The sequence below is a fragment of the Cynocephalus volans genome, chromosome 11 (assembly GCF_027409185.1).
Source record: "Cynocephalus volans isolate mCynVol1 chromosome 11, mCynVol1.pri, whole genome shotgun sequence".
In the NCBI taxonomy this organism is placed as follows: Eukaryota; Metazoa; Chordata; class Mammalia; order Dermoptera; family Cynocephalidae; genus Cynocephalus; species Cynocephalus volans.
Window position 1 is genome coordinate 80,751,426 of NC_084470.1, and position 12,285 is coordinate 80,763,710.

The 12,285-nt window shown below is 40.9% G+C and overlaps 1 protein-coding gene and 1 pseudogene across 1 annotated transcript in view; one reads left to right on the top strand and one right to left on the bottom strand.

The window, feature by feature from the left end:
* The window catches only part of SHQ1 (SHQ1, H/ACA ribonucleoprotein assembly factor), a 106,937-nt gene that overhangs the window by 16,987 nt on the left and 77,665 nt on the right, over positions 1–12,285 (bottom strand). The gene's annotated exons all lie outside the window — the stretch shown is intronic.
* LOC134391470 (U2 spliceosomal RNA) lies at positions 10,053–10,204 on the top strand (annotated as a pseudogene).

Here is a 12,285-nt window from a genome sequence, read left to right on the forward strand (position 1 = left end):
AACCTTAGTACTTTCTGAACTACGGATAAAATAAGAATTTCTATTATATTTACCTTAATACTGTTTCCAAGCCTTTAACACTTTATATTATCTAACAAAAATCTGAACATGAACCACCAGGAATCTTCATGCCACTTGTATAAATATTTTACTCAAAGTGAGCAATGTTATCTAATTTGTGGACTACAGAGTAAATAAAGCTTACTTTCTCAAAACAGTTAAAAAAAAAAAAAAAAAAAAAAAACCCAAAACAATGAGGCATAAGTTTATAAGTCTCTGTTCTATGTCTACATTCACAATTTAAATGTACACAATACTCTTTACAATAGCCAAGAGTTGGAACCAGCCCAAATGCCCATCATCAGATGAGTGGATACGGAAAATGTGGTACATCTACACAATGGAATACTACTCAGCTATAAAAACGAATGAAATACTGCCATTTGCAACAACATGGATGGACCTTGAGAGAATTATATTAAGTGAAACAAGTCAGGCACAGAAAGAGAAATACCACATGTTCTCACTTATTGGAGGGAGCTAAAAATTAATATATAAATTCACACACACACATACACACACACACACACAAACCGGGGGGGGGGGGGGGGGAAGAAGATATAACAACCACAATTATTTGAAGTTGATACAACAAACAAACAGAAAGGACATTGTTGGGGGGGAGGGGGGGAGGGAGAAGGGAGGGAGGTTTTGGTGATGGGGAACATTAATCAGCTACAATGTATATCGACAAAATAAAATTAAAAAAAAAAAAAATTAAATGTACACAATAAAAAAAGAAAACATTCCCCCTGGAGGTTGGGGAGACAACTATGTCAAGTTTTCAGGCACTTCATTCATTGTTATTAATGCTGTTGTAAGGAGCAAGACAGAAAAAAATTGTTTCGATAGACTTCAGCATCTTGGTATTGTTTTGCTTCAATTTTTGGCACTTTTTTTTTTTTAAACAGAAGAGCCTGTTTTACTAACACATTTCTCTGTGAAGCAATACTTGAACATTACTATCAGATTCTTCTTTTCTAATAAATTCTGAAATTCAAGGGGTCACTTTTTCTAATAAACTCTACCCACATTCCCGTTGACACATGCATATGTAGATACAGTACAGATATTTTTTTAATATTTATAATGAAATCTTGAGATTAATCAAATCATTTGCTTTCATCATTCAAACTTCCTATTCATATGAAGAGAATTCTTCTTAGTACTCTCCATACTTACCCTGGGGCTTTTTACTCTATATGCTGTCTCCTCAGGAGTTATGTCTTCAGATTATGTCACTTAATTTTACTTTCATCAGTCAAAGACTACAACCATTTAATGCCTCTTGCTAATTCTCTTTTAAACACTCAATTTCCTCAAATAAAATTTCTATAGAAAATCCCTAAATTTCATTATAGGTCGACAATGTTTTAGCTGAGTTTCAAAATTCCAATTTTTTCCCCTCACTTCTAGAAAGGTAGTAATTAATGATAAATTTTATACAAAACAGCAGTATCCTGTAATCAAATACAATAATATTTCTGAAGCAAAATGTATAGTTAGTCACTCCAAGATTTTAAACAGCATCATGTCACCAAACGAGTTCATGTCAGCCAGGTTTTGACACCAGTTGCCCTGAAAACACATTTGTTTTCAGAACCTTCTGGATTTCAGAACTTTGGGGAAGAGGTTGTAGACCAAGACCAGAAGCAATCAGATTGAACTGCAGCTTTTCAGCTCAAATGCCTGAGGTCCAAGGTTAGTGAGTCTTTCAACAAATATTTTTTGACCACCTACTAGGTTCTAGGTTTGATGGATATAATAGTGAATACAAAGCACAGTTTCTTACCTAAGAGATCATGTGTTCCCAGTGTGTGATGGACAAAGGACAAGCCATGACACCACAGTGCAACACATCTATGAGGATAGGTGCATAAACACAGGGTGCCCTGGGCACTGAGAAGAGAGTCTCCTCTCACATGTGATTCTAAATAAAAAAACCACTTCATATCTAAAATGAAGGGGATGAAGTCCACCAAAGTCCTAATCCTTCTCAGCTGCCTACTTTACTGCTTTTTTAAAATTTCAAATATAGAATTCTTTGAGGGAAAAAAGAGCACTTATTTCTCTTTTGCCCCTGTTGTGGTGGTCCCTACACCAATGTCAAGCTGCCTGTGAGATAGAGTCAGTCCTCATTATTCACAAATTCTATACTTGTGAATTTGTCTGCTCGCTTAAATTTATTTGTAACTTTATTTTAAGTTTATTTGCACTTTTGTGGTCATTCAAGGACAAATGCAGAATGGTGAAAACGTTAAGTTCCCCAATGCACATGTTCCCAGCTGAGGTCATACAAGAATGACACTCTGCCTTCTTATTTCAGCTCTCACACTCTAAACAAGTGTCCTTTTCATGGTCTATTTAGTGCCATGCTTTTTGCATTTTCATGCTTTTTGTTGGTGATTTTGCTGTTTAAAACGGCCCCAAGCACAATGCTGAAGTGCTGTATAGAGTTCTTAAGTGGAAGGCGGCTGGGATGTGCTTTACGGAGACAAGCTTCATTCAGGCACAGATCACAGTGCTGCTGGCCGTGACTTCCATGAAGATGAATGAACAATATATATTAAACACTGTCTTTAAACAGAAGCACACATAAAACAAGGTTATATATTGATCAGCTGGCAAAAGTGTTGTGACCAGAGACTCTCAGGAACCTAATCTGTACTTCTGCCTAGGAGCAAAAGTTCATTATTCACTAATTTATAGACTACAACTACCTCAAATAGCAAGAATCAAGTGTAAGTCAGTACTGGCCGTGAGACCACAGGGAAGGAGCAGTCATTTCAGGCTTGAAATGGAGGAAAGAGGAAGAGAGAAAGGAGAAGAGGCAAAGAAGATTCTCAAATAGGAGTAAACTAAACTGAAACTTTCTTAAGGAACATGAGGAGCTGGCCAGGGGAGCAAGGTAGAAAGAAGGTTTTAGTGACATGGGAACTATGGAATGGCAGCATTGGGCCTCCAGCCACATCCTAAGACTCCAGGACATGCTGACGGCATTCCATAAGCACTAAATATTTGGTCTTGGCCCTCGCCCACAACCAGGCACACTGCCAGCACCTTAGGGTGTGACCAGGATCCCAAGGCATGGAGCTGAGGACCAGACCCCAGCCCCCCACAACCAGGCACAGTGCCAGTGCCTCGGGCCCACCCGGGGTCTCGAGGCATGGATCTGGAGACCAGACCCCCCTACAACCAGGCACACCACTAGCGCCAAGGAGCATGCCCAAAACATCATTTCCATGTGGTTGGCCCACCACAGCCACCAGAGTAACCAGACTGCCGTGAAAGTGCCTAGACATCACAGCCACCACGCAGATGGTCCACCAGCCACTGGAGTGCACTAACAGGAGACTGTCCAGCAGAAACCAAAGAAAAGGATGTCTCTCTCCACAAAGCCCATTCCAGAGTGAAAGAAGAAGCAACTGTTCTATGATAATATTGGGGTACCTGAACACACCTCTCAGCATTGGACAGATCACCTAGGCAACAAATCAGCAGAGTAACCATTATTATTTCAGAGGGAGAGAAGAAATCTAGGGTTATCAAGGGTGGGAGGGGGGAGGGAGAGGGGGATAGGGGCATAAAGAATAAGTACAATTTGTAACAATATATATACTAGTAATATTGATTTGATCAATATATGTCAACATTGAATCCCAAAAATATGTATAATCAATTATGATTCAATTTTTTTTAAAAAGCCCAACATTGTGAGGAAGTCCAGGCCACAAGAAGTGACCTTAAACATAAATATAAATAAATAAATAGATAGATAGATAGATAGATAGATAGATAAGTAAGTAAGTAAATAAATAAATAAATATTCAGTCTTGGAATATGGCAGGATGAAGAGATACATGTAAGATCAACTATTTACAAGGGACTCTATCAGAACACAAACTCCAAAATGTCCATGGTTTGGGGTCTTTTTATTTTCCCATTAAAACTTCCAGAATAGTAATTTTTATAAAAGCATGGTGAGCCTTCAGAGCAAGTGAGACACTATCACCTTGTCTACACGACAAAAACAGACTTCTAACCCTGATCCAGGTCTCTTACAGGCCTAACTTGATCTGTGGTTGAGCACCTACATACCATACCCTCCTATGCACAGTCAGCTGTCACATGCAGGCCCCTAAGGCTGAAGTATTCAATGACTGCCTTAGGCAGTTCTGAGGACAGTTCTGACACGTGCTCTTCTACAGGAAATCAAAACAGGGAAAGGCTGCTTTTCTTAATGCTTATGTTGTCTCAAAAACTATTTAAACTGAAGTGAAAAGTACTTGTCTACCAGAAAATCCTTAAATTAACAGCCCCTAACCTATCCAAGGGACATTAAAAATATTTTTAATAAGGCCAATTGATTTTAATGACTAATATTTCATTTATCTACTTGAGAAAGCCTTGCTACTTGAAGTGTAATCCCTAGATTAGCCCCAGCAGCATCACCCTGGCACTTGTTAAAAATGTAGAATCTCAGGCCCCACCCCACACCTCTGAATCAGAATCATTTTAACATCACATGCACAATGATGCTCGAAAAGTACTGCTCCAGAGAGTTGTGACTATGCTGAAGTGACTATTACCACCTTACACTTTGTTGATTCAACATTCAACATTGTGGACTCTCAGATCTAACCTAACACCCAGAGGGATGGGAGTGGTGTCAGGTTCCCCCATCTCTGGGTCAAGTGTGAAGGAGAAGCATTTGCTATGACTTTACACTCCCCATCCCTCTCTCACTCAGGGCAGAATATGAACCTTCACCCCATTCACTCACCAGTCTTGGTACTAGGTAAAAAGATGCAAGGAGTGCTACTCTGATGGGTCCCTGGCTCAAGGGTTGTCTCCCTGGCCCCTTTTCTAGGCCAGACTGATCCCAAAGCCCAGTCTAAGAAACATTGTGTTTTGCGACCCTGACTCTGCAAAGCTGGGGTTTCTGCCCATTAGCTGCCTTCTTGTGCAATATCTTCAACTTCCTTAAGGACCTCTTCTGAGACCAGGGTCCAGATGCCTGTGCCTGACCCCTTTCCTGTCTATTTAGATGCCTCCACTTGCCTGCCCCCGCGACTTCTACCCATTACTTCCCTGTCTCCTTCGATGTCACTGGCCTCCCATGAGTAGCCTCTACCTCCAGATTTCACTGAAACAGTGCAGCAGGTCTGCATTTTTTACTCATTCATTAAATATTTATTGAAAGTTCTACATGCCCAGGCACTGAACCAAACATACAAGAATCCTGTGCTCATGGAGCTTATACTTTTTTGTAGGAAAAGATAGACTAAATAAACAAAACTAAGTAAAATATAGTGTGTGTTAGATGGTGTAAGTGCCATGAAAAAAAACGGAGTCAAAAAGATGACCAGGGGAGTGCTTTGGGCAGAGGATGTTCAATTTATTACGGTGTTTAGGAAAGGTCTCACTGAAAAGTGACTATGGACTATACACACTGAATAGCCTAAACTGTGGGACATAGCTTATTTTTGCTTTTAGCTATTCCATTTCTTCCTAGCTTGAACCTCTGATCTAGTAACCTTAGTGTGTGACACTCATGCCCACCTCTTGCTCCCTGGACAACTACTTCCCATACCTTCTAGTTACATCTGTGAGCCAATCTGAGCCTCCAAATCTCATCTGCCCAAGTTTATACATCATCAATACCTGAGACTGATACCCAGCCTACACTGTCCCATGCTCATGGAAAATGACAACAGTTATCTTGTTTCTCAAAAGGAAGACCTGGAGGTTTAGTAAAGGAGGAGAAAAATTCTGTCCAAGTTAGAATTCTGTATTTTTTTACATTATAAATATAAATAAGATAAAACTATTTGAAGGCTTAGAAATGTGTCGCTCTACAAATAACTTATCTCTTCTAAGAAACTGGTTGTAAAAGATATGATAGGAAGGCCTCATGCTGATCTACCAGGGAAACAAGGAGTACAGATTTCAGCATCTGTAAGGGCTGCCAGGGGCATTAAAGGCATAACTCTCTGTTAAGGACTTGGGTGAGCCACACACACACTTGATGTAGATTGTTGAAGTCTATACAATTGGAAGAAACCCGATAGATGATTGAGTCCAGGGTTGTCTGGTAGAGTTTTACATCATGGTGGAAACATTATATACCTGCACTATCCAATATGGTAGCCACTAACTACATGTGGCTATGAGCATTTGGGCTTTATTGTTTCCTTTTTTATTTATCATTATACAATGTAGATGATTTTCATGGCCCTTTACCAATTCCTCCCCTTCCCCACTCCCTCTCCCCTTTTCCCACACCCATTATTGAGCATTTTAAATGTCGCCAGCATGACTCAGGAACTGAACCTTAAATTTTACTTAAGTGAAACTAGCCACATGTGGCAATGAATACCAAGTTGGATCACACAGATCTAATCCACAGCCCTAATATATATATATATATATTTATTTTATTTTATTTTATTTATTTATTTATTTTACAAAGATAAGACCTAGAGAACTTAAGGGACATGGGTAAGACCATAGGGCTTGCCACAGACTCCAAGTACTAATACTCCGCATTGGCATCAGACTTGAGGGTTTTCAAATTGTTTTCATATGCATCAGCCCATCTGATCCTGTCATCATTCACATGAGTAGGTACAACTCTCCATATTCCACAGATGCTCAGAGGCCAACACTTGCCCAGTACTACAGGGTTACTCCCTGGTAAACCAGAGCTTCTGATGTGCAGACTGACTATGCCATGCTGGCTCACATTCTGAAGCAGTGACACCATCCAGGTAACTCACAAGTTTATTAACTGCACAGAAGTTGAACAAGATGCTGGAAGATGACACTTGCCAAAAGGGCCACTGAAGAATCTGTCCTATGTCATAGGATTCAGTCCTTGACAAAACATTTATGCAAATTAAGTCTCCTGGGATAGTTTTATCAGGTTGGGAGCTGCAATTTATCTATTCCATATTTTATTACAGTGATCATGACCCTCAGCAATTAGGACTAAGCTAGTTTACTGGAAATGTTTTTAAAATCCCATGTTCACTTTGCCCTCAACTTTCAGGCAAACACTCTTCTATAATTAGAACTAAAGAGTTGCCAACATGTCCCAATCACACCCAAATTGCTGCCTACAAAAATCACTGACTACTATAAATAAGAATGAAAAAGTGGTTCAAAGATATTATTTTACTAAATATAGGAATGCACAGCACAACCTAAACCTCCACAGTTAGACGGCTGTTAGACCCAAACCTGTTGGCTGCCTAGCATTTCATGTTCCTGCAAGAACTGGATGCAAAAGCCTAATTATGGTTTGATTCAAACGATGTTATCAAAACGCTTCCTGCATGAGGCAAGAGATATAAGTGCTTTCCTCCTTTCATTCCTAGTCAGGGAGTGTGGGTCGTTTTTTTTTTTTTTTCTTCAAACCACCTCACTCCACAGAAACAAATCCAACCCCACAAGGAGCAGTTTACAAAAAAGCAGGGAATGCTGTTGGCAGGAGCACAGAGCTCGGCTTTGATCACAGCTGCAGATCCCACCTGCTTAAAAAGGCAGCAGCAACTATACAGCTCTTCATTCCCCTGCTCAAAAACACAAGAAATCAGCAGAGATAAGCTGACGAGGAAAACATTACACAAATCGCTGACCCTGCTGTGGGCACAGAAGAGCTGCCTCTGCTCAGCTTTGATTTTCCAAAGCCTGTGCCTGAGGGAGAGGCAGTCTGACTTTCTTCTTTCCTAGTGCTCCCCATGGCAAGGCACATTCAGACTGAGCCTGGAGGAATACCTAGTGCAGAAGAAAGAAATAAACAAAACAAGAACACAGGCTACATGGGGAGGAGAGCTGCCATCAGCAGCCAGGAAGAAAAATCATATCCCTAGTCAAAAGCAACCAGGTTTTACAGGTTTTTGCTAAAAACAGAGCCTGGAGCTCTGGCTATGATCTTTGTTCTGCTGAGGGAGGCAAGTTAAGTATAGTCCTCTGCCTTCCTTATGCATTTTCCATTCCTATTGTGTAGTGGGTGTCCTAAGAAGAAAACAACAGGGTTGCTGTCCATGTCCGTGAGGGGAGCTGGAAACCGGGTGATGCGTGCCCAGCAGTTCTTTCCTCCACACCGACACACACAGGTTGTTCTCTGCTTTATAAGCAGCCTATTTGTGCTTACTGGTTAGCCACAGTGTACCTTTAGAACAAGGTTCAAAATGAGCCGCAGGTCAACAAGTGTGTACCTCAGTCTGTTTTCCCCTCAGCATTCTAGAGCCCTGCTGCAGGTTCCAAAATTGGTTTCACTATGATGCGGTCGGTCACTGTTGCCACCCAGGTGCCACATTTATTAGTTGGGCATTTTGCTAGGTCCTAGCAACACAGCAGCACACAAGAAAAACGTGGCTCCTGTTCTCATAGGGCCTGCAGTCTGGCAGGAAGAAAGTACAGGATTCTCTGATCCAGTATCACAGCCCTTATCCGTAAGGCCAAGGCCACAAACTCTGCAGCCCTTGGAAGCCAGACAGATGGAGTCTAAAGGCCAGGTGTGATCTGTGGCAGAATGGAGAGCACTTGTCCTGAATAAAGGAGACAGCTGGCCCCAAATCTAGCCAATTGTTACCATGTGGGGATGCAGGCCCAGCAACTGCCAGAACTTCCGTTATTTCGAGAGCAACCATAAATCCAGACTCTTCCATAAAATCTTCCAATTTTTAAGTGTTGACAACCATTTAAAGTTTTAAAAAACTCACTGAGAGCCAAATGTGACCCAAGGGCCACTGGCTTGAAACTTTTACATTCTTCAGACTTAGTTCCACCTCCCCAATTCCCTAACATATCCTATATACCCCAACACACACCTGCTATACCAGCGTGACCAGTATATCACTGCTCCCACATCCAGCACAACTGTCTTAACTTTGGGAATCTGCCTCAAGTTGTGTCCCTGCCTAGTACATCTCCCTCCTTTCTTTCCATGCCTTGTCAGGTCCCACCCATCTTTAGTGCCCTAAAGTTCAAGATCCCTACTCCACTAAGCCTTGAAGACCAGCCTGAGTTCCCCTGTCTGAATCACTCCCCATCTTATAACTGCATCACTAGCAACGCGCAGGCATTCACTCAGCAATCCTCTAATTCTGCCCTCTGCATATCTTGTCTTGTCTCGCCAGCCAGGTTAAATGATCAATAACAGACCAGGGCCAGCCCGTGGCTTACTTGGGAGAGTGTGGTGCTAATAACACCAAGGCTATGGGTTTAGATCCCTATATAGGGATGGCCAGTTAGCTCACTTGGGAGAGCATGGTGCTGACAACAAGTCAAGGGTTAAGATCTCCTTACCAGTTATCTTTTTAAAAACAAAAAACAAAAAACATAGACCATGACAGATACTTCACCAACAGAATGTGCAGTGATAATCAGGGGTCACGTGCTCTGGAAGACAAGAGGGGACTGACCAACCACAGCAAGGTACTTAGGAGCTCAGGCTCTGAACTCAAACAGGCCTGAGTTATTTAATCTATCTGAACCTCAGTTTCCATATTTGTAACCTTGGGCTATAATAAAATGGGGACATAGCCCAAATTCATATGGAACTTGTGAGATCAAGAAAGATAATGTATATAAAGCACTTTGTACAAGGCCTGGCAGGCAGTGAGCACTTGATAAATGCTAACTATTATTATTATGAACTGATTGCCTGATTCAGCCAATGGTATTATTAAACCAGCATCATATCAATGGAGCTTTGTTCTTAGCAAACATTTTATTGACCACTTACACTGTGTTAACATGTTCTAAACATATTGCATGTGTTAGTTCATCTAATTTTCCTGATTCTTCCCCATTTTATGGATAGCTGAAGCACGGGGAGTTTAAATGGCTTATCCAAAGCCATACAGACAGAGCAGAGATCTGAAGCTGCCAGCTGGCTCCAGAGCCCATAGTCCTAACCATGATACTATACAGCTTTGCTACATTACCAATAGCAGGGAACAACTTTCTGACCTCAGTTCTCCATCGCTTCTCGGCCTTTTGGCTAAGATCAAGTGTAGTTCTCCAAATCAAAAATAGGATTTGGCTTTGCGGACCATGGCTTAAGATAACAGAATGATCAGGGCCTGGCTTGGGCCAGACTATTTCTCAGACATTCCAGGAAGGAGTTCACTTCTCTGTGAGTTTGACCAAGGGCTGTCAGTTTGTTCAATAAACTAAGAATGATGAGGAAACAAGAAAAATGCCCAGCAAGTACCATAAATTATAGCTATTATTATGGAAGGCAAAAACTGTAATATAGACTATTACTAACAGCAAAGGTGTTTTGCTGATAGCAGAAAAATAACTGAAAAGGGAATCAGAACAATGTTTCTAGCCTCCAACATCCACGTAAAAGACAGGAAAGAGGTAAATATGTCCCACTTAACTTTCGATAAGGTGAAGAAGGAAAGTGATGAAATTATACAACATGAACTAAAAATCCATGACCGTAGGCAGATAAGAGAAAAAGTGGGAGATCCCCAGGAGCTAGTGTGGGTTCAAGAAACTGATGCTACCCCTTGGATTAGCCTGAGCAAAGACTGTGTCTGGGTTTTTGTTTTGTTTTCATTTAAAAAAAACTTTTTATTGAAATACAACATCCATACAGAAAACTGCACCATATCATAACTGTACAGCTCGTTGAATTTTCTCAAACTGAGATGCCTGTGTAGCAAGCACCTAAATCAAGAATCAGACCCACTAGCTCCCTAAAAGCCCTGCTGATTTTTCCTTCCCATCAATACCCCTAACCCCAGAGTAACCCCTTCCTTGATGTGTCTGGGTTTTAACAAGGCATATGCCAGTCTCCTGTGGTCTCTTTAGGGGCAAAATACAGAGCATAGGGTGTGTGATTAGAAAGATGACTGGACTTCTATTTGACCTCAGTGGAAGATGCAAAGTTCTGACCTCAGCCTTCCTCATTCAACATTCTATTCACTCTTGTAGGTTAGAGCACAGAATGCTCATTCTAATTCCTTGAGGCCAGAAACCATATCTAATTCTTCTTCAGCTCCCCAGTGCCTGGCCTTATGCATGGCTCCAAAAATGACTACTGATTGGATTTCAGTAGTTATGTTTACAAACAACCTTACAAAGGTGAAAAGATCAGGAAATAACCCAAATGACACATTCTAGTTCCTGAAAGATTATAACAGGTAGACAGGATATACCAAATACAACAAGGTGAAACTGAACAGGGACAAATGTGAAGATCTTCAACATCTAGTACAGAAGAGGAATTATAGTTAAACCTAAATGTCTGAGATAAAGATTGTAATTCTGGCTAACTGCAGACTAAGAATAAGTAGTATGTTAAGGTTTCCAAGGATAGATGAGTTCCTAGACTACACTGACAAAGTAATGTTCACAAAAAACTAAAACAGAGCTCCTCTCTACCCTGTGGCCAAACCTGGAATATTATATTTCACCTGGAGGATATGTTTAAAAGGCCAATGACAAAAAAAAATTAAAAAGATGGGGGCACTAACAAAGTAGAACACTAAAAAGTAGGCACTAAAAAGAGGATAGGCAAAGGGTTGGAAATTTTGAACCTGTAAGAATAATTTAAAGGCAGAAGAGGTTGATCTGGAAGATTTAGAAGGGAGATGACAGTAATCCTCCAGAAAGCTAAAGACAAACATTTGAAGGAAGAATTGACTTGTTCTATATAGGTCCAGAATTAAAACTAATGTGAAGAAAGTAGATTTCAGTTCATTTTATTACTATTTTTTTTAAAAAAAGGTGACCGGTAAGGGGATCTTAACCCTTGACTTGGTGTTGTCAGTATCACGCTCTCCCAAGTGAGCTAACCTGCCATCCCTACAGAGGAGGGATTTGAACCCGTGGCCTTAGTGTTATGAGCACCACACTCTCCCAAGTGAGCCACAGGCTGGCCCGATTTCAGTTCATTTTAAATGAGAACTTTAAAACAATCTAAGCTGCTTCAGAGTAGGAGTGTTTTCTCATTAGTGAATTTCCAGGCACTGGAGTCATTCATGCCAAGGCTACGCAACCACATAGTGGTGACAGTGCAGAGGTAGTTGATCCACAAAATAAAGGCTTACGAAGGAGAAGATTTTGCCAGATGTTTCAGTTCTATGACTGGTGCATTACAGATGGTTATCACCAAGAAAAGTGGTGTCAGTGTTAGCTTTAAGTCTTATAATGGAGAGATGCCTTTGTTGGGGTCATTAGAGAAAGCTTAGAGCAAATGTA